The sequence below is a fragment of the Sorex araneus genome, chromosome 3 (genome assembly GCF_027595985.1).
Source record: "Sorex araneus isolate mSorAra2 chromosome 3, mSorAra2.pri, whole genome shotgun sequence".
In the NCBI taxonomy this organism is placed as follows: domain Eukaryota; kingdom Metazoa; phylum Chordata; class Mammalia; order Eulipotyphla; family Soricidae; genus Sorex; species Sorex araneus.
Window position 1 is genome coordinate 68,176,428 of NC_073304.1, and position 5,284 is coordinate 68,181,711.

General features: G+C 39.5%; 1 pseudogene; it reads right to left on the reverse strand.

The window, feature by feature from the left end:
* Positions 1-1,755: 1,755 nt before the first annotated feature.
* Positions 1,756-4,567, reverse strand: LOC129403259 (uncharacterized; annotated as a pseudogene).
* Between the last annotated feature and the right edge of the window lie 717 nt (positions 4,568-5,284).

Consider the following 5,284-nt stretch of genomic DNA (forward strand, 5'->3'; position numbering starts at 1 on the left):
TTGCATGGATAATAATGTATTTGATACAAATTAACAGAGTATTTAATTAGAAAAAAAGTGAAATACATTTGTGTATTTGGATGAAATATATTCGCTTTATCTGAAAGTATAACAAGTTTTATTCCCATTTATTTCAGATTCCCTATTATTTTTCTAGGTAAGTTGTTATTAGCTCATTTAAAGAGAGTTGTACATAGTTTTATTTTTTTATGTCATGATCTTCTTCATTTAGTCAACTCATTGTTAAAAGCTTACATGATGACTTTATATTTTCTTTAGTGGTTGGTTTTCTCTGAAGCTCTAATAATTATCTTTTTTTAATTATAGTATTTTATTTAAAAAATAAATATATAGAGAAAAAATGAAACAGTAAATGCTACACAATATCTTAAGCAAAAGTTTTCGCTATTAAAATGTAAGAAAATTTATTTACATTCTGTTTGTTATGATATATATGTATATGCATATACACACACATATATATATTACATCTGTATTTGAAATATTTTGTTTCATTCAGTTAATATTATACCATATTTTATGAGTCCCCATTCTTTTCTAGTAGCAGCATGGGATATTCATGTCATTGCTTGTTAAACTCCCTTATGTTTTCAATTTATTTTTTAGTTCTACCCATTATAAACAATGCTGTTTTTATTTCCTTTACTAATAAATAGTGTTTCACTTTTGTTAATTTTTTCATAGATTAACAGAAGTAGAATTTAGAATCAAACTGTTCTTGATCCAAGATAAGTTATTTAAGATCATTAATCAGACTTTAAAGACAATGACTTAAAACAGTGAGAAACTGCATTAGTCCTAAATTTCCAACTCAAGTCGTTTCTCCTTTCGTCTTTCACACAGAATAACTTTTGTTTTGAAGTTTTAGCAATAGAAGAATCAATGAATCTTGAAGATTTTTTTTACTGGACCCACCCATCTGTCCAGTAATAATTACATGCTAATGGAAAAATCTGTTGTGAGCAAAAAGCTGTAAGCATAAATTAGCTTAATAAATATGAAAATTTTATAAGTACTCAAAGGACCATTCATAGACCAAGTAGTAGCTGAATTTAGGGAAAAATAGAACAAGTGGTGTTAGTCTTAATCAATAGAACAAGTCCAGGATAAAAGCATTAAAATCAAATCATATTCTGTGACCAAACAAGACACATCCATGCATTTTTACCCCTGATGTAATGTGTTTTTATTCTGACTTTTTCCGCTCATCCTTATATTGGTCTTTCCTTAAGAGTTTTCTCCCATACTTCATTTCAAATGTTTAGTGGTCCCCACTTTTTAAAAGGCTACAATAATGGGTAAATTCCTTTTAGTCATCACATAATTTCTGTAACTTTATTCTGAGATTTTCATTCATAAAAGTGATGCCTTATTTTCTAACTTTGCTCAGAAATACCGTATTTTCTAATGTAACTAAAAACTTATTTGTTTTTAACAAAAATAATATTTTTTATCATAAAATTCAAAGTACACAAAAGTGTACAAATGAAATTAGATCAGACTCTACTATGATGATATATTTTACATGAGCAAGGTCTGCCTTGACTTCCAATTTATCTATTTGCTTTCTCCGTTTCCCTAACGATTTGGAAATTTTTAGTATATATTTCTGTTTTCTCCCATTAAATTGGTGCTTTTTCTGAAACCCAGTGTATAGGTCTTTTTAATATTAAATATATTACATGCTCTTAATCTCTTTTGATTAACATTAGCATGTAATTTATTTCACTTGTATCACTTGTAGTCCCATTGATCTTCAATTTGCTCGAGTGGGCGCTAGTAACGTCTCCATTTGTCCCTGTCACGAGCTAGTGCAGCCCTATGATATCTGCTTGCTCCAGGAACAGCAAGAGCCTCAAATCGTTCATTCAGGGATTTGACAAAGAAATCTGACCATCTAGTTGGTGGGCAGCCACGAGGTCTTCTGACGTCCCGTGGAATCCAGTCGGTAACAGCTCTAGTCCAGCAGTCATCTCTGAATCGCATTACATGACAGGCCCATCTGATTTTTGATGCCTTGGCAAACGAGACAGCATCCCTGATTTTTGACTGTCGACAGAGATCAGAACTCCAGATTCCTTCTCTCACTTGAGTGAGACATGATATTCCCAGTATAGCTCTTTCTATTCCTCTTTGGGAGACACGAATAGCATTCTCATCCTGTTTGCGTAAGGCCCAAGTCCCTGAAGCATATGTTAGTGCAGGAAGAATGGTGGAATCAAAAAGATGTGCCCGGAGTCAGAGGTTCTTCGTTCTCTTAACCACCTCTTCAACGCTCTTGAATGCATTCTATGCTGCTCTCTTCCTCCTGTGCAGTTCTGGCACCAAGTCATTCCTTATGTTGATTTCTCGACCCAGGTACACAAAGCTGCTGCATTCAGAGATGTCCGTTCCATTGAGAGCAAATGGAGCTTCAGGGACCAGTTCGTTTTTCATGAACATCATCTTATTGAGATTCAGCTGCAATCCGACCTTTCCACACTCGTGGTCCAAGTCGGTCAGCATTTGCGACGCTTGGCTAATGTTTGGTGTTATGAGAACGATGTCATCAGCGAAGCAGAGGTGGTATAATTGCCGACCGTCTATCTTCACTCCCATTTCTTCCCATTCCAGTCATCGCATGATGTTCTCAAGGGCGGCACTGAAGAGTTTCGGTGAAATGGTATCACCCTGCCGCACCCCTCTCTTTACATCAATGATCACTTCCTTGTAGAATGGTGAGATCCTGGTGGTGAATCCACAATACAGCTCTCGGAGGATTTTGATATACGGAGTTTGGACCGCCTCAGTCTCAACAGAATCGAAGGCCTTCTTTAAGTCCATGAACATTAGGCAGAGCAGCATCTTGACCTCTTGCAAAACTTCAATGAGTTTGGTCACTGTGTGGATATGGTCTATCGTGCTGAATCCCCTTGGGAACCCGGCTTGCTCACATGGTTGTCCTTTGTCTAGTGTTCTGCCTATTCTATTCAGGATGACACGAGTGAACAACTTGTAGATGATAGACAGCAGGCAGATTGGGCGATAGTTGCTGATGTCGTGAATGTCTCCCTTTTTGTACAACAGAACGGTCCTACTGGTTTTCCACTGAGATGGAACCTTGCATTCAGACAGGTAGCGTGTGAAGAGTCGGGCCAGTGTATTGATGAGTACTGGCAGCAGATTCTTCAGGTGTTCGTGTCTGACCTTGTCTGGACCAGATGTTGTTTGCGTCTTTACCAACAAAATGGCATGTCGTATTTCAGAAGGGAGAGTGATGGGAAAGACATATCTATCCTGTGGAATTTGGTATGAGAGCAGGTGGAAATGGCTGTCAAAGAGATCTGAGTAGAAGTCGTGAATAATCTTCTCCATTGCCTTTCTGGAGGATGTGATAGATCCATTGGGATGTCGGAGGGCAGTCATCTTGGTCTTGTAGTTGGCGAAGGACAGGAGAGCGTTGCGAATACTTTTCCCGGCTTCTGCTGCACTGGCCAACACTGCCGCTCTGCTCTCTTTGAGGTCTTCCTTTATCGCATCTCTGCACAGCTTTGTGAGCTCGGACATTAGCTTGTGGTTGCCTGAGGCTCGCGCCAAACCATGTTGATGAATGAGCTCTAGAGTTTTCGAAGACAGGCGTCTGTAGGTTTCTCACTTTTGGCATTCTTTGCACAGACATAGAGGTGCTGAACCAGTTGTTCGTATTCCTCATCGATGTTGTCAAGGACGGCATCTTCCCACGTTGCTGCAATAGTGCCAAAGAGCTCCCAGTTGGTTTTTTGGGAGTTGTCTTCTTAGACTTAAATTTTGCAGACTTTTCTCCCTGCTCTGTGAAGTAGAATTTTGCATGAAGGAGACGGTGGTCTGATCCCATTTGGAATTTTGGGACAATAGTGACATCGGTCAGGCAAAACCTTTGATTGAATATGATGTGGTCAATTTCATTATGGAATTGTCCACTGGGCGACTCCCATGTCCAGTGTTTACATTCAGCCTTCTGGAACTGTGAGTTACCATGGATGGTCTTGCTCAACATGATGAATTCAGACAGTCTCTCACCCTGATCATTCCATTCTAGGCCATGTGTCCCAATGTGGAGTTCTTCGGGCGACCTTCTCAGAACTATCTTGGCATTAAAATCACCAACAATGATCTTGTAGAAGGTGTGGTCTTCTTTATAGAACTTCTCCAGTTCCATGTAGAACCTCTCAATTTCTTCTTCATCATAGTTGGAAGTTGGTGCATAGACGGTGAAGATAGAAATTGCAGGCAGTGAGTCACATGTATTGAAGCGTAATCATCCAATTGGGGTTGTTATACATTCCAATGAATCAATGCTCATGGCAAAGTTCGTGTTGACAAGGACACCAACACCACCAATGCCTCTGTTGTTGCATGTTCCGAGGAACAATTCTTCTCCAGTGTCGAAAAAGGCATGATGTGATTGATGTCTCCTCGTTTCAGTCAGACTAATGATGTCTCACTTGATCTTTTGTGCTTGCACCATCAGGGCCTCGATGGATGCTTCTGATGCCAGTGATCGTGCATTGTAAGTACTGACAATCATTTTAGTCTTTCTTTGTTTTGGCAGTCTAGTTCATCCCCGAGATTTTTTCAGCCTGTCTTTGCTCATCTTTCTTAATGCTGCTATATTGCGGGCTCTTTTGGTGACAGGTGAATGAGGCCAATTGTTGTTACTGTTGTTGGCATATTGAATACTCAATAGGTAGCTTGCTAGGCTCTGCCCTGCGGGTGGGATACTCTCTGGAGCTTGCCTGGCTTTCCGAGAGTGACAGAGGCTTTTAGGGCAGCCTCCAATCACCCTTAGAGGTGTTACCATGGTTCACACCAAATTTGAACCCTATCAAATATGGTGAGGGAATAATGGGTATTAAGTGTTCTATGGTGTGTCACACGGCCGCTTTGTGGCCATGCAGTCCGGAGAGCTGCCTGGAGCATGTTATTTATTTATTACATAAATAAATAAATGTAATTTATTTAATATTCTAAAAACCTATACACTTTGTTTCAGAAAACCTATACACTGAATTCCACAGAAAGTCAAAAGAACGCCTGGCCAGCCACCTACGAGGTGGTCAGACTTCGTCAAGGCCTTGAATGAATGGTTTGATGCTCTTTGTATTCCTGGAGCGAGCAGATACCATTGGTCTACACTAGCACACGACAGGGATGAATGGAGATGTTACTGGCTCCTGCTCGAGCAAATCGATGAGCAATGGGATGACAAGTGAATCTCTTTCAAGGAATTGTCTATTAGGTAATG